The sequence below is a fragment of the Vulpes vulpes genome, chromosome 13 (genome assembly GCF_048418805.1).
Source record: "Vulpes vulpes isolate BD-2025 chromosome 13, VulVul3, whole genome shotgun sequence".
Lineage (NCBI taxonomy): Eukaryota > Metazoa > Chordata > Mammalia > Carnivora > Canidae > Vulpes > Vulpes vulpes.
In genome coordinates, this window is record NC_132792.1 from 87,071,201 (window position 1) to 87,091,286 (window position 20,086).

A 20,086-nucleotide genomic window follows, 5' to 3' on the forward strand; every position below is an offset into this window, starting at 1 on the left:
ATTTTATGATTGGTGCTGCCATCTAATTGAAAGTATTAACTACTAATCTCCATGTGTTGCAGATTTCTCCAAATAAAATGAATTTTTAATTGATTGAGTACATGGCTAAGCCTCAGGATAGTCATTTTAAACCTATACAAACAGCAGGTAAAGACAGATAAAAGGCTTGTGTGATTTGACTCAAAACACTCTGGAAGGAAATTTTTAAAATAAATATAATTCTTCTTACACTTGCTTAATAGGCCCATGCAGAAACCAGGAGAATATGCCAGGTAATGAATCCTGAGAATTTTGGAAGGAGTGGAGTTGGGATGGAGATGAATACAAGTCTGAGTAAGAGAATATTTATTGCTATGTGGGTACTTTCCTACGGGAAAATAAAATATGGTTCTTTTATTTATTTTTTTTTAGGTGAGGGAAGGAAGAGGGAGAGGGAAAGAGAAAGAGAAGGGAGAGGCAGGTAGGTAGGGGGAGAGAGAGAGAGAGAGAGAGAGAATCTTAAGCAGGCTGAATGCTCAGTGTGGAGCTGGATGTGGGACTCGATCTCATGACCCTGAGATCATGACCTGAGCCAAAATCAAGAGCTGGGACACTTAACCAAATGAGCTACCCAGGCACCCCTAAAATTTGGTTCTTGATTTGAGGTATTTTTTTCCTCTTACCAGTCTGATCATCAATAAATGGGAACTCATTTCAGTCATTTTGAATCATCAATCACTATCATTCTTAACACTGTATGTTTTTAATCATGTATAGAATGGTCTTTAAATACTAAAATTCTATTTTTGCTGTAGCTTAACACTCTTCAGTCATTGGGTATATGTTTTTCACACATAAATTTCAATATATTTCACTTCCAATCACCTAAATGTGGATGCTCCTCCAATTTCCAACATTGACTTTGTTTTTTTCTGTTTCTTGCTTTGAAGTTAGAGCTGATCTATACCTCAGGTTTAAAATATAATAAACTGCAAAGCATTCTGAAAGATTCAAAAATATTCACATTGAATTCACATTCAATATTCACAACGGTTTTTCTTCAAAACCCAGTTCCTACTGTATACCAGACATTTCCCCTTAGATATGTCACTCAAGCGCCTCAAACTCACCTCATCTAAACAGGCCCAGGTCTTCCCCCACTCTAGCGCACCTAATTGGCTTCACCTTTAGATTTCCCAATTGCTACTGGTACCACTATCATTCTCTCAATAGGTTAGAAACTCTCACATTGATAGAAATGTAAAGATAATCTTGACAATCACATCCAACTAGTCAGTCACTCAGTACTACTGCTCTTTCCTCAAACATTCTTTGCATTTTCAAGTTTATTTCCATTTGCCAGTTTCTTTTTCATTCATTCATTCAATAAATATTGAGCACCAACCATATAAAAGGCACCGGCACTATGATAATAAAACATACCAAACCATGCCCTCCTGACTTCATCTGTCCTACAACCTTGATGTCAGTCTTGTTCAGCCACTCTGCACTGGTAAAATACTCCTTGACCATAGCACACACCTCCTCTAGCTTCTCAAGCAGCTCTATAAGATAAATTCCACCCTAAGAGTTCCTGTCCCCTACAGACTGTAGAGGACCATCTCAAACTCCCTACCTTCCTGAACCCTGTCCTAGCCCAAATAGGTTCTTCACTGTCCACGAATAGGTCTTGGCTCATTCCCCCTTCATTAGTCTTGCCTGTTCTACTTTTCCATCTATAGTTATGCCTGCCATATCTCTGCATATGAAATATGGATTCTTCCTCTTCTGTGAATTCTTCCTCACTTCTCTTTTACTTCTGAATTATTGGATCACACACAACTGGCAATCAATCACAGCCTACCTTAGGATACCTCTTGCATTGCAAAGAACTCCTCACCAAATGCATTATCATTTATCTTTAAATGGTGGTCTTTTCCCCAATCTTAAGCAGTGATTCTTAATGAACAGTAGTTGATACAATGTATCTTATTGCAAAAATTTGAAATGACTCCTTCTTCAAGGAATCATTAGGTCCGGTACAGTGCCTGTTGTGTTTTTTGTATTTCTACTGTTCCTCTGACCAACCACACAGTTAAATAGAAGAGGGAACACTTCTTATTTAAATCCGAGAGGACAGCATTACCCTAATATAAAAGTCAGACAAAGATACTACATTAAACCTACGGACTGGGCAGCCCGGGTGGCTCAGTGGTTTAGCGCCGCCTTCGGCCCAGGGTGTGATCCCAGGGTCCGGGGATCGAGTCCCACGTTGGGCCCCCCTGTGTGAAGACTGCTTCTTGCTCTGCCTGTGTCTCTGCCCCCCCCCCCCTCTCTCTCTCCCATGAATAAATAAAATCTTAAAAAAAAAAGAAACCTACAGACCAATAACCCTTACCTATACTGATGCAACAATCCTCAACAAAATACTAACAAACTGGATTCAACAATGTATTAAAGGTTTATATAACATGACCAAATAGTCTTTATTCCAGGAATTCAAGGACAGATCAACATCAGAAAATCAATCATCACACACACCATATTAACATAATGAAGGGGAGAAAAATAACACACAGTCATCTCAATTTGTGCAGAAAAGTATTTGACAACACTCAAGAGTTTTCATGATTAATTTTATAGGCCAATTTGACTGGGCTATAGTCTGCCCAGATATTTGGCCAAGCATTATTCTGGGTGTTTCCGTGAGGGTGTTCTTGGATGACATTAACATTTAAATCAGGGAGTTTCTGGACTGGTGAACATGTGGAGTTGCAGAGAGTGGCATGCCTGGAGAGGGCATGGAAGCTCCAAGCCCCTTCTCACATACCCTGCCCTGTGCATCTCTTATATATGGCTAGTCTCTAGGTATATCCCTCTATGACAAAACAGTAATCTAAACTGTGAACCTCTGATGCCATCTCCAGTTTATCAATTCACACCTCAGTTCTCTCACAGATGCTATAATTTCTCAGCCCATGCTTAAAGGAGGAAAGTCTTATGAAAATAAAAACATGGAAGAAGAGGCTTTAGAAATATAAGAAAACTCTGGATATGTAGAAGTCAAAGAGTATCTAGAAGAAGAAAACTATGATAAAATCATTAAGTGAGGGGCACCTGGTCATGATCCTGGGGTCTGGGATCAAGCCTCTTGTCAGGGACTCCCTGCTTCCTGGGGAGCCCGTTTCTCCCTCTCCCTCTGCTTGTGCTCTCTTGTTCTGTCAAATAAATAAAATCTTTTTAAAAAATATTGTTAAGTAAATGTTCAAAAGACATAGATGTTCAGGGCAAATATATGGCAGAAGCATGATTAGTATGAGGATGAGGGAGAAGATGACAGACACCAAGGGATAGGAAAGGCCATCTCCTCAAGGCTACTCCATGATCATTCTCATACTGTAGCTACTGTCCATAATTTCTTCAACTACAAATTATTTTTTTCAACTACAAATTATAAATATTTAGTAATAATAGCCACATAAATCCCTTTGTACTTGTCCACAGTTGTCTCTGTTAGGAAAATACTGTCAACTGTTTTTTTACCCAAGCTTTATCCTAATTCCTACTGGTTCTTTATTTTTTTTTTTAACTTGTTCTTATTCATTCTCTTCCACTACTGCCAACAAACTCCCAGTCCTAACTCCTTTAGGCCATACAGATCCCAGATCCCACTCCCCTTTTCTCCAGGACAGCAGCACTTTCACCTGGCCATCCTTCACTCTCCCAGCCTTAGATTAAGACATTTATAGAAGTTAACTAGTTTGCACTTACACAGCTGGTTGATGACAGACTAAAACTTGAATAGAGATTTTGTATCTGTATACTTCTCCCTGTTCCCTTGCTCTTAATTACCACACTAAGTATGATATTGTATACTTATGTATAAATCATACACATATTCATTTAAAAAGTAGGTTATAATGAAATGGACTTCTGTGTGGCTTCCGAAAAATCTTTAAATACTGTATATATTATGTAAACAAGGAAATATACAACACTTATGCCTGATTAGAAAGGTTTCCCATGGGTTTTATCAGGTGAACATTGGTCAGCATTCTACAGAAACATTTCAAGCTACAACTGTTTAAATACTAAGTCTCAATTAGTCAAGAATGGTACATTTTATACCTAGAGATTCCAATCCACAAATGAATTGTTTTGCTTTGGATTTTTTTTTTTTTTTTTTTTTTTTTTTTGCTGTCAAGTGGTAACTAGACAAAGTAAATGTGCATTGTATTACACTTAATATAGGATGCAAATAAAACATTACAGCTTAGCTCCTGCACAATTAAAAGCACTAATTGCACCTCCAAGTACTTTTAAGAAGAAACCAAAGTTTAATAGGAAGGAGAGCAAAGGAAAGTATTTTCATGTCTTTATGGCTAATGTGACCTGTAAACAAACTATAAGGTGGAGAAGTGGGCCTGGATCAATTACTGAAAAAGAGTAACAACAAAAATATTTCTTTAAATTTATAGAGTTTAGACTTCTAGAATTTTTCAATTCTAGAAGGTCTTACACCTACAATCTCATTTTACCATAATGGTTTATGCAGCAAGCAGGAAAGTGTAGGAAGGCTCAGTGTGTCAAAATCCTTTATGAGATCTTTCACACCTAATAAATAACAGGGTATGAGCAATCTGAACATTGTTCTAAGGCCTTTGGAAAAAGCAACCTAGTTTCTCAAGGACAGCTGACAAAGTTTCCTCTGGATGGTTTAGAACAGAAGTTAACTATCGGAGAGTTTCCTTTATGCCACACTAATGAAGATAATCCATAATCCAGAGTTTTATTATATAAATGGTTTTCAGGAATCGTACCTAGATAATAACAGGGAAAAAAGCAGTCACAAAATCATTATTATAATTCCAAGGTGTTAAAGACAGCATTCATACATTCAATAAATATTTACAGAGCAACTACCACATGCCAGTCACTGTGTTAGATGTGAGGGATAACTTCGTGGGCAAAACAGATTACTTGCCACCCTTCTCATGAAATTTTCTATTCAGTGTGTAGAGAGTGGAATAAGGGAAACATCATATTTTAAAAAGAAATCTAAAAACATCACAATCACAAACTTTGAAGAGCACTAAGAAAGAGTGCAAATGTAACCCTCCAAAATTCATACCCTTAAAGCTTCCCCTAAAGTGATGTTATTAGGAGGTGGGGCCTTTGGGAAGTGACTAAGTCACGACGGTGGAGCCCCCATCGAGAGACCAAAGTGCTTATAAAACAGGCCCCTGCCCTCTTCCACCACGCGAGGCTGTCTAGAACTGGGGCGTCACTAAGCACCTGACACCTCCTCTTGGACTTCCAGCCCCTGTAACTCTGAGAAATTTCTGCTGCTTGTAAGCCACTCGGTTTCTGGCATTTCTGGTACAGGAGCCCGAGGGCCTCAGGCAGGTGCTCTACAAGCCTATGAAAGGTACCAGGCCCGGCACCGGGAGGCACCGGGGAGCGGGGAGCGGGGAGCAGGCAGCAGGCGGGGTCACCGAAAGGATGCTGGGCAGATTGCTCTAAAGCGGGAAGGGCGGGAAAACACCACCAACCCCCCAAAACGTGGAAGTCCTTCCCTCCAGCTCCCGGTGACCCCGTCCCCGGGTTCGGCGCAGGCCGCAGCACCAATCCAAGGGGCCTGGGGCAGATGCTGCGGTGGCCACCCGCTTCCCCTGGGCGCGCGCGCACGCGCATCAGGCCCCCGCGAGCCCCGCCCGCCGCGGCTGGTCCTCCAGCTCACCGGGTGCCGGCTCGCAGGGGTCGCAGGGGTCGCAGGGGTCGCAGGGCCCGCCGGGTGCGCGACGGCGGGGCCCAGGCCGCGGCCGCCGGCCCGTCCCCACGCATGGCTTCTCGGGGCTCCCGGAGGAATCCTGGGCCCGCGGGGCTCGGCAGCCTCGTGTCCCCTTCGCCCGTTCCTTCTCTTCAAGCACACGGAGCCGAGAACACGAGGCAGGGCTCTTCACAGCCACGCCACCGGGGCCGCCGTGGTGAGGCGAGGACGAGGACGCGCCCAGGCGCAGGAGGCGTCGACGCTCAGGCCCATCCGGCCGTTAGTGGCGGGTGAGCAGGCGCGCGGCAACGTGCGGACGGCCGGGGCGGGGCGGGGCGGGGCGGGGCGGGGCGGGGCGGGGCGGGGCGGGGCGGGGCGGGGCGGGGCGGGGCCTGGAGACCCGAGCGCCCGGGGGCGGGGCCGGGCCGTGCGGGGGCGTGGCGGTCGGGCGGAGGGGGCGGAGTCCACCGGGGGCAGAGGGCGGGGTCGGGGAGCGGAGGAGCGGGTCCGGCGGGGCGGGGCGGGGCGGGGCCTGGAGACCCGAGCGCCCGGGGGCGGGGCCGGGCCGTGCGGGGGCGTGGCGGTCGGGCGGAGGGGGCGGAGCCCACCGGCGGCAGAGGGCGGGGTCGGGGAGCGGAGGAGCGGGTCCGGCGGGGCGGGGCGGGGCCGCGCGCGGGCGTGGCGGTCGGGCGGAGTGGCGAGAGGGGTCCCGTGGCGGTCGGTGGTCGGTGGCCGTTGGCTTGGCGGTTGGCCAGGCTCGGAACTGTGGACTCGTACCTGGGGGCGGGGTCATTCGTATCCGCCCTCCGAACCGCTGCCACCCCAAGCTGCAAAGAGCTTCAGCTCCAGCGCGGTTAATCCGTAGAGAGGCCAGGTCTCCGCAAGGCCCGGGAGGTGGGGGGAGAAGCTGCGAGCAGTGGGGCTTTCCCAGAGATGCCGAAAGGGATGGCTGAGAAGGCAGCGAGATTTCGACGGAAGCTAGGTGTCGCCCTTTCAGAAGCTCTCGGAGACAATTCAGGGCGAGAAACAATTACGGGGGATGGGAGTGAAGGCGGCCCTGGAAGGGGCTCACCCACCCGGCCCTCCGACCTCCTGGTGGGAGTTCCGGGGAGGCTCAGAAATTTGGGGAGAGGTGATGGGAAGCTGACGGAAGCCCCGACCCCCAGGGAGGGCAGCCGGGAGCGGTGGGGGCCGGGCTGTGGCCTCTCCCGAGGGCGGAGGTGGGGGCAGACGGAGGCTTCGGATTCGAGGTGTCTATGCCTTGTTTGTTCTCTTGCTTTAGGGAGCATGGCCAGACCCAACAGATGGAAGCCACAGGGAGGCCAGTTGAGACTTGACTGAGGAAGGTAAGGACCGAGGGGCTGAACACCCCATTCCTGGGATCCAGCAATCCACTTGCCCGGAAGGCTGAGCCCCGGGGTGGAAAGAGCGTGGTTTTGGAAACGAGAAGTGTCTCTGCTTCTGGTCTAGAGTTGGTCATTTAGTTCTCCAAGCCCGCACGTCCTCATTTCTGAAACACTGGTGAGAAAGTGCTCTGCACAGCAAGGACGGCGGGAGCGGACAATGACCGGCCCCAGCCCCGGACGGCGACGCGCTTTTCCACCTGCGGTCTCCGGAAGGCCAGGCCGCAGGAACTCTATGGCAGGTGTCGTCACTATTCTCACTGCACGAACGAGGAGGCTGCCGCTGCCGTCTATCAGAGGAGTTGGGTGTACGCTGTCCAAGGTGGTACAACAGGGTGGAGCACAACCGAGGCTTGGATGTATTCACTGACACCAGAGCCTACTCTCTCGACACTGCACTGTTAAGACCTAAATCCAGGGGGTTTGGTGTTTTTGTTGTTGTTGCTCTCAGTATTTTATAGAACCAACGTCGAACTTGGGCAGGATACTGAACTATATTTCTTCCAAGTCCAACTGTGAAATTTCCTGATTCCAAAAATCAACTCTACAAACAGGCCGTTCATTAGTATAGCTTAATTTCTCAGAGCCTTAAATAAACTTTTTACCTTGATAAAATAGAGCACAGAGAAGAGTTGTGCAAAGATGTAATACTAAATAATTTGTCTCTCAAATTGTCAATAATGAAAGACCAGTTTTTCTAAAAGTCTCCTATCCATTGTGGACTGATATTTTTGTAAAATACTATAAATTATTTACTAGAAAAATGAAAAAGGAGACTTAGTACAAACCTAGTTTTCTGAATTATAGACCACAGAATGAACCAGCATTTTATTAACCATCCTTAGAATAAATAAAACAGGAAAAAGATAATTTTAAGACCAGTACACATTCATTGAAAGTATGCATATAGGGGATTAATATAAAGAATCCCCATTATACTTGTAGTATTTTGTCATTCCACAAATGTGTTTGCTACTTGTTACTTTTAAATGTTCTATTTTTCTTTTTAAGATTTTTAGGGGATCCCTGGGTGGTGCAGCGGTTTGGCACCTGCCTTTGGCCCAGGACCTGATCCTGAAGACCTGGGATCGAATCCCACGTCGGGCTCCCGGTGCGTGGAGCCTGCTTCTCCCTCTGCCTGTGTCTCTGCCTCTCTCTCTCTCTCTCTCTCATGAATAAAAATCTTAATTTTTTATTTTTATTTATGATAGTCACAGAGAGAGAGAGAGAGAGGCAGAGACACAGGCAGAGGGAGAAGCAGGCTCCATGCAGCGAGCCCAATGCGGGACTCAATCCTCAAACTCCAGGATCATGTCCTGGGATAAAGACAAGTGCTAAACCGCTAAGCCACCCAGCTATCCCTACTTGTTAATTTATATAAAATAATTTGGGTTTATGACATTACGTGCTAAGGTATATCTAAGTGACTTCTATGTTTTGTTTTTAAAACTCATTGGAGAAGGGCACCTACGTGGCTCAGCTGGTTGAGCATCTAACTCTTGATTTTGGCTCAGGTCATGATCTCAGGGTCCTGAGACTGAGATCTACATCAGGCTCTGCACTCATCAGAGAGTCTACTTGAGGATTTTCCTCTCTCTGTCCCTCTCTCTCTCACACACACATAAATTTAAAAAACCTCACTAGAGAAATTAATCTCATAGAGGTATGTTGATTGCAGTGTAAGACAGGAGATTAATTTCAGCAAGTTCAAGATAATCATTTTTAACTTTGATCCAAAATGAAAAAGTGATGCTGTATTTTCAAACTTCATTTTTGGTCTATCAACTAGTTCCATGATTTATTTCATAATTATAGTTCTATATCAACTTCCTTTTATTGAAATTACTTTTCAGAGCCATGATTTTCCTACATATGGCTATTCTAATAATGAAAAATAAAATTTAAAGCATTTTGGCCACATTCATAAGATGTCTGTAGCTTTTCAGTTTGGTAACACTAAGATCATCACCTCCTTCATTCACAGTCATTATTAAATTATGGAATTTGTCAAAAATCTGTAAAGCTGTGTTCTTCCAAGCTTTTTATTTTTCCTTTACAATCATATATTCCCAGAAAAAAATGTTGCCATGCTTCCTTCCGTGGAAGTATAAGAATCATTAAAATATTGAAGATAGCAATAAATAAGCAAGACTGATTATCCAGTTTACACTTAAAAAAATGAGAACCAAATTAACTTTATTTTGTAGAAACATAAGACAAGAATTTGTCTTACATTTCAGACATTCCTGACACAGCTTTTCTGCTCCATGAAGATCCTAATTCAGCATGTAGTACCATTTAGGATTCAACTTCCATATTATTGCATTATAAAAAGTATAATCTTCAATTTACCACATTAGTTTTTCCTGCATCACTAAGCATATATTTTAGTTAAGCTGACATATTTCATAGCAAGACTTTTCTCCATGAAGGGAGTTGTGAATGATTACAATCAGTTGCAAGTTCTCCATCCAGGTAACTTATGAAATGCTTTCCTCTAATTTCAGGGGTGCCATCAGAACATGTTCCTACTTAAAACTTAGATACCAAACACAGGTTGATGATGTTTTCAGTTCAGAGCTAGTTGCTTATTAGCAATAAAGCTGGGGGATATCTCCCAGATATCCTGTCTTTTTACTGTCATGTTCAAATTAATTCTTTTTAGCAATATCTGTGTAGTTGCCACATTGCAGTGAAAAGAACCATTATATATTTTAAGAGTTGGTCTTAAATCTTAATAGCCAGTTTCTGAACACATGATTAGAAAGTGGTTCTTGAGCTCCATTTTTCCTGTGTTTCACCTAATGCTTCTAAGAAAACATTTCCAATGCAATCTTCTGCTAATCTTTTAGTGATTATAAATGGATTTTTAGTTTAGCAACTGAAGGAGCTTTGTGAAACCCCCCAAAGCTTTAATATTTATCGTGTAACATCCAACATCTGCTTCTGTCAGCCTTTTAAATCAAAACTCTCTTAAGAGTTATTTTTTGTTTTGAATTTGGTAAGTAAAGGCCACTTAAGTATCCGTTTCATTCATGACTCAGTATTACTTTTCCATAAACCACACTATGGTTTTAGCACTTTGTCAAATTTACTTCCCTACAATAGCTACCAAATATGTTTGTATTTACATTAAAATCTTAATTAAAAGTCAAATGATTATAAAAACAAATTATAAATGAAAAATGTGTACAGATTATAGGATGTTGGACTATAGATGGCAGATTTTTTTTAAGATTTTATTTATTCATGAGAGCCACAGAGAGAGAGAGGCAGAGACACAGGCAGAGGGAGAAGCAGATTCCTCACAGGGAGCCTGGTGTGGGACTCGATCTCAGAACTCCAGGATCATGCCCTGAGCCAAAGGCAGACGCTCAACCACTTAGCAACCCAGGTGCCCCTATGGCTGACATATCTTAAAATGCAGCATAAAGAAGTCCTCCTGTGCAAAGTATACAGCTGAGGTCACATAGCATTCACCATTCAAGGACCACCCAAACTGCCCTATACCCTATTCAATGAGATGAGTTCACCAGTCTTGTCCTCAGGCTTTGAGGAAATGTCACATTATTACATATTCATTTCTTGGAGCTTCCTCCTATTCTTTTGGCCTACCTTGTCCTGGACTAGTAACAGTTTGTCAGCTGGCACCAGATCACAGACCACACTTTGAATAGTATTATCCTAGAATTTAAGATTGGCACTTGTCAAAAATGCAAACCTCTTCTGGTAACTGAATGCTTACGTGGCAATAGATGATCAAGATATGCCATTTCATGCTCCAGTCTGGCTCAGCATCAATGACTGGGTATGTCTTCTTTGAAAGCAACACTTGATTCATCTCACAGATGAGGAAGCTGAGACTCAGAGAGTAGAAGTGACCTGGTGGGGATGGAAGTGGATCAGAAAAGAAGTAAGGGCCAGGTCTACTGCACCTCATCTAGGAGCCAAACTGTAGCCAGCCAGTCCAGCCCAGCTCATGACCTTTGAGCCTGAGTTTGAGACTTCTGGGTCAGGGTGTCCTGGGCTGGGCTCATGCTATATTCAGGGTTATATTTTTTAGATGTCAGTCAAGAAAGCATACAATGTCCGATGGGATGTAAACATCACACTGGATTTTTATATCTCCTCAGACAACAGCCTCATCCTGGGGATTAGCAGCAAAGTGGATGCCATTGGATTAGAGATTATAATTGGCAAGGTAGGTGCATAACATCCAGGATTTTTTTCCTCCCCACCATCAGTAACAGGGTAGTTAGAAAATATTAGACATGTCTAGCACCAAATCCCAATTATCTACTCTAATGGAGTAGAGAAAGCCCTAATCACTTTTATAGAGCTGAGGACAAAACACCTTTTAGTGACTTTGACAGTATGGAAGCTGTGTCCTTCCCCTGCTCCTGCTCAGCAGCCCAGACCCTGTCATGGTGGAGGTAGGAAGAATCATCTCAAGTTCCCTCCTCAGGCAAAACAGATTGTCCAGAGTGAACAGTGTTCGTGAACACCCTTCCAATGAGTAAATCAGTGGTCAGCAAGGGAGGAAGTTGGGATATGGAAAGACCATATGTGCATGACCTCAGCCCATGTTTGGGACTCCGAGCTCCTGGAGGGAAGGAATAAATTTGTTGTTTTATATGTGTCTTGTAGGACAGTCATTACATTAATCTATCAGGTCTCTAGATACTTAAGTTACCTTTCTTTTTCTAAAATAGAATTTCATGTCTCCTTTCGAGATTCACAGATTGGTCTGTGAGACTCGCCCTTCCTTTAATAGCATCTGGGGCTTTTATAGTTACAGCTGCTCATAAAGCTTCTTGTGAAAAATACTGTGGAAATGTACATTTCCTCTTTAGCCTTTCCAGAAACACAGGGTGGAATGACCTGCTTTTACATTTTCTAGCCTAATGGTAGAGGCTCTGAACTCAGGGAGATCTACGTTTCTTTTCTTTTTTTCTCCCAAAGATTTCAGAGCTTTACTTAAAAAAATAAAAAATAAATTTAAAACATCAAGGAAAGTAATTTATATGGTTATTTGCTGTGTGGAAACAAAGAGAACATGAATGGAATATTATACCACCAGATAGAACACTCACAGAAGTGATGTAGTTTGGTGGTTCTCAGCAAGGGGCCATTTTACCCCATAGGGAACATTTGTCTGGACATACTTTTGGCTGTCACAACTGAGGCAGAAGGGGTAGTGGTATATTTGTAAAGTGTACAATTAAAAAAGAAAAGATGCAAAGAACTATCATTTTGAGTATGGTAGTCCTCATCCTTCTGGTGATTCTTAGAGAAGTAGATTATAATGTTGGCCTTCCAATTTTCAGGGAGATCTTCTGCTAAAGGAAGACTGCTTGGAGCAACAAACCCACTTTTCAACTGAGGATACATTGGTACATCAGAGAAATGTGTGCAGTCTGAACAGACGCAGAGCCCATTGTTGATTGCCAAGTTGTCTCATGTGGTGGCCTGGCTCTAATGCTGGCCTTAGCCTCAGTCTCCTATATTTCCCTGTATTGACCCCTTGGTCACAGTAGAACCTGCATGTCTACTGAAGAGCTTTTTGAGGTGCACCCAATTGTGAGAAGCTTCCTCCACAGACCACAGTGGAAATCCTTTGAGTACACTGAGCTGAGGTCCGAGAGTTGACCTGGGACCTCAGTTCTCTGTGTGTGGATTTTCCTGACTTCCGATAGTTGTCCTTGGAAGACTCCAATGACAATCAATTCAGAACTGGTGATGAGCTTGATATAGCTAACCCAGCCTGAAAAGAGTTCCTATAGTAAAGGTAAGAGTTTATGGATTTCTCCAGGTGGGGCTCAGAGTTGGTTTGTTGCATAAGTGGGTTTATAAGAGTGCCTTTGCTCTTCATGCATGCGGGTGTGTCAGTTCCTCTTAAGACAGAATTTCTGCATCCAATGCATGTAGCTCTATCGTGGGGAGCTTAGAGGAGAATGGGAGAGCTTTAGGTGGAGGTTTGTAGCATGTCATTTGTTACTTCTGTGTCCTGATATGTCTTCTTTTGCTGATTTATTTTGATCAGTTTATCTTGAGCAAGTGTTCTTCACTAAAGGAAGATGGATAGAGTCATTTCCCCAAGAGGAGGCAGCGGCCACGTCTCCCTTTGAGGAGGAATCCATGATTGGTCCAGTTTGGAGGGCACCATCCAGCATGCTACCCCAGGAGCTGGCCAGCAAGTGTGGGCATCTCCTGCTGCAGGGGAGCACTCAAGTTTCCCTGTTACCAGAGTCACAGACGGCAGATATCCTTGTGGTGGTTGTCTGAGTAATGCCATCCTTGCCAAATGGAAGGCCAGGGGCTCTGGGTAGCGACTTTATGCAAACTGAGATGTAGGAGAACACAAAATGGGATGACTTTCTAAAAACCCTTTTTTCTTAATTTTAGGCATTTTAAAAAAGTATGGATGCTGATTTGGGGGGGGCGGCATTTTTAAAAACCATCCTTCTCAGAGGCTGATGTCTGTATAGGTGGTTTAAACTATCTTGCTTTCTTGACCCACTGTGCTGGTGGTTGGGAGCAGTTTTCTATATGGTCTGCATTGAACACCGAGTTACTTTGGAAGGAGCCTGTACTTCTGTTGCAGTTTTTGTAATAGCAACATTTCTTCATGGTCTCAGACATCTGTCTGGGAATGTTACCCAACTAGGAAAATACCTCGGAATGGTACTGTAGCAATAATGAAAAACTTCTCTCTCTTTCTCAAAGGCAATATAAACTTCATCATCTCTAGCACCTACAGGAGTTGTAGGGCAGATGAGATAGGATTCTGTCTAGTGCTTCAAGTTTTATTCCCACTTTAAATTATTTAGGGCTGGCTTTGGTAATTCCTTCTTAGAGAATGTCGAAGTTGTGATTTCAGATCCATTTAGAATTCATAAAAGGAACATTGGCTGAGAGGATACATTCATCTGGAATTCCAGAGAAGACTAAAGTGGAGCCCTCTTTTTCCTGCACATGTCCCAATGTGCAGGTTGTGTGTCCAACACAACCTTGTGTGTCCAAGGAACCTATAGCCCTCCTTAAGTCCTTTCCATTGTCATTCATTACAGTCCAGTGCTAACGGTAATCTGGCCCCTTACCCAGGTAATTCCAGCAACTGTAGCAGTACATGCTGAAGAAACAGTGTGAAGGTAACACACTCCACTTTCAAGCCAGCTTTGAAGTCGTTAGCCTGAGGAATCTTGGACTGTCTGAAATACTGGGAAGGAGCACGCAAAGATCCAGCCTCTTTCAGAAATTGTTCCATTGGAAATGATAATTTTTCACACAAGATATTCTTGGTTGTCTTTCTTGACAGTGTAATGATTTTAATGTTTTCCCTATGATATGCCTTTCTGGTGTTTTCTCAGATAATGGCATTGGGCAAAGTATGGTTCTCTCCCAGGGTCCAGCTGGCATGGGACTTCAGTGCACTGCCACCAGTTTTGGAGCCCAAGCACAGACCTAACTTTTTTACACCTTTATTGAGGTATAATTGACATACAATAAACTTCACATATTTAAAGTATACAGTTTGATGAGTTTTAGCATATCTATACCATCATCATGTGATGGGATAATGAACATATCACCCCCAAAGGTTTCCTTATGCCCTTTGGCAATCCCTCCCTTCCAAGGTTCCTTTAAACATTTAACATACCCTTTCAAAGTTGAAGACAAAAAGTGGGAAAGCTACTCTAGCCATTCAAGTCTGGTATAATTCCACTTCCAAAACAAGGTAAGGAAATTAAGACAATTATAGATTGACTTTACTTTTGGACCTAGATGTGAAAATCTTTGATGAAGTTCTGGTTAATTGAATTAATCAATTATGGAAAAAATAGGACCAATTACAATTGCATCCCACAGACTCCCCCTTTTTTCTTCAATGTTTTCTGTTTTTTCCCACTAAATCTTTTTTCATTTTTCCCCACTTTTTCCTCCAATTTCCTCATAGTTAGGAAACTGATATTTAGTTGATATTCTCATTTTATCCTGACAATTATAAAACAAGCTGGCTGTTTTCTCCTAAGCTCCTGCAGAAGAAATGTGTCCTAGATGGAGAAAAGATGCTGGAAGGTGGCAATCACCCACACTTCAAAATGAAAGGAGCAAAGCAATGAAAGAAATTCAATTCCAATTTTCTTAGGCCCTTCTATTCGTCAATCCCTTGGGTCCCCATCAATACCACTGGAGTTGCCAGGTATTTGTCAGGTACCTCATTTTCCATCAAAGCTGAAAACAAAGACTGCTTCTTTGACTTGTCAGATAGAGCCCAACAAATAGGTCTTCTGTGATATTAATGTTCCATTTGGTCTGTCTTTGCAGCTGTAATCTTTCTGGTATTTAGGAATGATACATGACGGACTGTTGAACATTTCTCAACAAATATTTGCCAATTAAATGCTAACTTGGCATTTGAACTGCATGGTGAGATGAAAATGGGAAAAAAATGCTCTATTTAAAAATTGCTAGGACCAAAAGGCATACATGCACCTTAAAACAGTATAAAATCAAGGGCTAACTTATGGTACAGTGGGGTAGGAAGGAATGGGAAGGCTCTAAAAAGGTAGCTGTACCTAGGCTTTGCAGGATGTATGGTGGGAGCACCTGTAACAGCCCAGCTGACAAACTGCTCTCATGGTAGTAATGGGACTATTGGCGATGGGGTGGGTGGTATGAGGACATAAGAGATTGAAGTTCCCTGGTTGAAACTGGGACCCTGGTGTAATGAGAGAAAAAGTACAAGGTAGGTCAGGTCTGATCATGGAGCACCCAACAAAATTACCTCGTGTCCAGGTCTAGCCAGCCCCTTCTATGAGAGGAACCTTTTTTTCTTTTTTTGTATCTACCACCATAGCTTACTTCCTCTTGTTGAAGTTTATATAAATTGAATCATGTACATACCTTTTTATGTTTAATTTCTTTCACAGAGCATGGTTTTGAAATTCATATTTGTATTTAAAATTCCTTTTGGGGGCACCTGGGTGGCTCATTTGTTTAAATGGCTGACTCTTGATCTCAGCTCAGGTCTTAATCTCAGGGCCATGAGTTCAAGCCCCATACTGGGCTTCATGTGGGGTGTGGAGCCTACTTAAAAAAAACAAACAAAAACAAAAAAACCCTTTATATTGTTGAGTCATACTCCATTGAATGAATGAACCATATTTCTCTCTTCTCCAGGTTTTGTCTATTATAAATAAAAATGTGAACATTTCTATACACATCTGTGTGGATATATGCTTTAATTTCCTTGGGTAAATATCTAGGAGTTGAATTTCTAGGTTATAGGGTAAGTGTATGCCTAACTTCATGCTATTCTGCTAGTTTTCCAAAATGGTTCTCCTGTTTTACATTCCGACTAGCAATGAATGAGAATGCGTTACTCCATGTCCTTGCTAACACTTGGTATTGTTACTTTTTAATTTTATCTATTTTGATATTCTTGTGGTTGTGGTTTAACTAGCACTTCTCTGATGTCTGATGATGAGTACCTCTTTATAGTGACCATTTCTGTGCTTCAGTGGGATAGTGGTTCAAATCTCTTGCCCATTAAAAAAAAAAAAAAGCTGTCTTCTGTATTATTGAGTTGTTAGAGTTCTTTATGTATTCTGAGTACACATGCACACACATTTACTCCCAATCTGTGATGTGCCTTTTCATTTTCTTAATGGTATATTGCTGAGCAGAAATCTTAAATTTTAGGAATCCGATTGATCAGTCATTACCTATGGCTAAGTGTCTGTTGTCCTCTAGTAATACAATATAGTGAAGACTACACGGTAGAGAAGCCTGATCCCAATCTGTCATCTAAGGACACAGAGCTCAGGACTACAGCAAACTCCACTGCTGTGTAGTGATAAAAAGGTTATAAAAATTCAGAGCAACTACTGACAATGGTTGTTACAACATATATAAAGGACCATCTGAGCAGTGTGATGTGATTGTTAAAACTCTGATGAACCTTTAGAGGGTGCCCCTTCTATCCTTTTCCAACTTCTGTCTGTGGGCTGTCAGAAAATATATACTTTACCACCAGGAAGGTAAGAGAAACGTCTTATGGGACCCCCTATCATCCCTGGAGCTCCTGATTCTTTTCAGTCTGTTTGCTTTGCTGTTGAACTACATTTTGTAGAGATCTCTGGAACTGAGATAATGCCCTCCATCAACTGACACAGCTGATATAATTCCAGATTGATCTAGTAGAGACTGCAGGTTTCAGGATAAGAACATTCTGGGATGGCCAGAAGAGGACAACATGCACTCCTTGGTTAAGAACCATGGGAATAGATAATCTAAGTGTGCCCTTGAAGTGGTTAGCTGGGTGCCTAGGGATGACTGCTTCATTAGCTATGGGACAGAAAAAAATGCCTCATTGGACCAGGGCAAGAAACTACCATGGGAGGACAAATCCATTTTTCAAATTAACCTAATGCATACAAAAAGAAAAGAGCAGGTGGGAAGCACATTCCTTTGGTTTTCAGTGTCTATGAGCCAAAGGCCAGGAGCTACATCCAAGGAAATGAACCATCTGAAATGAAGCCATATTTGTGTGTGTGTGGGGGGGGGAGACACAGACAGCCTAGTCTGCTCACCTTAAAAAAGGCAGATACAGACAAGGAGGCCCTTTGAGCTGCAAAGGACAGATGTAGCACTTCTAGATGTGTGCAGTCCCCATGTTTACGACTTGAATCTAGCAGTGAGCAGCAGAGGTAGCGCCTGTCCCATTCGGGCTCCCATCCACACTGAAGGGCCCAGAGCCCTCTGTCCACCTCAGAGGAGGCCAAAAAAGCAGACGGAGTGCCATAAGGCTGCCTAGAACACAGGAAGCTGTGCTACAGGGGAAAGGAACATCAGAAAGTGCTCCCTGCCCACCCTCCTCCCAGTCACCCCAAGGCCCCCAAGTGTGCTCCTGGGTGTGGGGTCATGGGGTGCCTGACTTCTACCACAGGTGTGGATGATGCTTTAAAGTCCCTGTGAAACAGGAAGACCTGAAGAACTTGTGTCTGCTGAAGAGTTCCAACACGAGAGGACAATAGCAACACAACATCACTCTACAGCTCAGTCTGCACCAACTAGTCCTGAACTAGAACCCAAATCCTCTGCTGCTGTCTATGACAAATACCCAGAAACCTGAATGTTCTCTAGGATAATGACAGGCTCTTTTCAGAGGTAAAAGTGACAGAATCTAAACGTTTACAGGTTCAAGCTAGAAGGACCTGGGCCTACCTGTGTTCTTTTATGACTAGAATGTGACTGTGCTTTTAAATTTTAAATGTGATCACCCCTATGGTTTCCCAATGAGTTGATGTGGGCTGTGACAAGAAAGGATCCAAGGGACTCCAAGAGTTTTGACTTAAGGACCTAAAAAAAGTTGCTCTAAACTGAGATTTTAAAAAACCAACATATGGTTAGAATGGATTTTGGCATAAAGATATAAAAATTCACTTCGAGACATGCTAAGTGTGGAATATTTAAATGGGGACATTTTTACTAAACTGGATAAAAATTATGCAGCACCATGATTTGATGTGTTAAACTATCACGTACTATTATTTGATGTAAACATGCCCATAATCTCCAGGATAAAGGTAACTGGAGCCCCATTAAGATTAATTGGACATATACTAAATGGATTGGTCAAGAGATGAAAGGAAGATTACTGTCTCATGGAAAAGGTCCTAATGATTATATATATATTACTTTGTATATATATTAAGTGTGTTAAATGTTATGGATGGAAGGACTGTTAAAAAAAAAGGTATGACATGATCTTTTCTGTATCTCTATAGCAATGTGACTTTAAAGAGATACATTTATGGGATCCCTGGGTGGCGCAGCGGTTTGGCGCCTGCCTTTGACCCAGGGCGCGATCCTGGAGACCCTGGATCGAATCCCACGTCGGGCTCCCGGTGCATGGAGCCTGCTTCTCCCTCTGCCTGTGTCTCTGCCTCTCTCTCTCTCTCTCTCTCTCTGTGACTATCATAAATAAATTTAAAAAAAATTAAAAAAAAAGAGATTTATTTATTTATTTATTTATATTTGGGGGCGGAGAGAGCATGAGTAGGGTGGGGAATGGGCCAATGGAAAGGGAGAAGCAGGCTCCACTGAGCAGGGAGACAGATGCGGGCCTCAAAGCCAGGACCCCAGGATCATGACCTGAGCTGAAGGCAGACTCTTCACCAACTGAGCCACCCAGGTGCTCCTGGAAATCTGACTTTATTTTTTTTTTTTAATTTTTTATTTATTTATGATAGTCACAGAGAGAGAGAGAGAGAGGCAGAGACACAGGCGGAGGGAGAAGCAGGCTCCATGCACCGGGAGCCCGATGTGGGATTCGATCCCGGGTCTCCAGGATCGCGCCCTGGGCCAAAGGCAGGCGCCAAACCGCTGCGCCACCCAGGGATCCCGGAAATCTGACTTTAGATTAACTTTCTTGCTCCTTTCTCTTGGGAACCCAGTAAGAGAACATGTTAACTGTATTGCTGAGGAGCATTGCTTTTAGTAAAAGGTAGATCTTATGATGCATACCTATCCTTTTAAACTGTTGAGTTTTGCAACCCTTTACTCCACATAATGGGCAGTGCAATGAATATATTGATATATTATTCTGGCTCTAGTGGGTACAGAAAGACAAAAGAGAACAATTCCTCTGTATGAATTGTGGAGGAAGACCTCAACCTCAGAGAAACACCTGGGACTGCCTTGTTTCGTGGTGACCTCTTCAACATTTTTGCATAATAATTTTATGTAGTGTCCAAAAGATGAACACGTTTCTGTTATTTGTTATCAAGTGAACTTTTGAAACCTGTAACTTCTCACACTCCTTCAGACAGAGGTTGCCAGTGGCACATGGGCATCCTGAGAATTTTTTGTGAACCTTTTGCTTATACCTATGGACAAAATGGCATGCAGTGATGTTAACTTTCTAAAT

At 43.0% G+C, this 20,086-nt stretch overlaps 2 long non-coding RNA genes across 2 annotated transcripts in view; one reads left to right on the top strand and one right to left on the bottom strand.

The window, feature by feature from the left end:
* Window positions 1-6,034, bottom strand: part of LOC140595214 (uncharacterized) — a 43,681-nt gene extending 37,647 nt beyond the window's left edge. The window contains exon 1 of the long non-coding RNA XR_011996720.1: window positions 5,720-6,034. This is a non-coding gene — a long non-coding RNA (uncharacterized lncRNA). The remainder of the gene's footprint in view (window positions 1-5,719) is intronic.
* A 367-nt stretch (window positions 6,035-6,401) lies between these two features.
* LOC112925278 (uncharacterized) lies at window positions 6,402-16,376 on the top strand. The gene is made up of 5 exons (XR_003236064.2): window positions 6,402-6,623; window positions 7,032-7,095; window positions 11,286-11,353; window positions 12,480-12,940; window positions 13,196-16,376. It is a non-coding gene; the product is annotated as an uncharacterized lncRNA (long non-coding RNA).
* The last annotated feature ends 3,710 nt before the right edge of the window (window positions 16,377-20,086 follow it).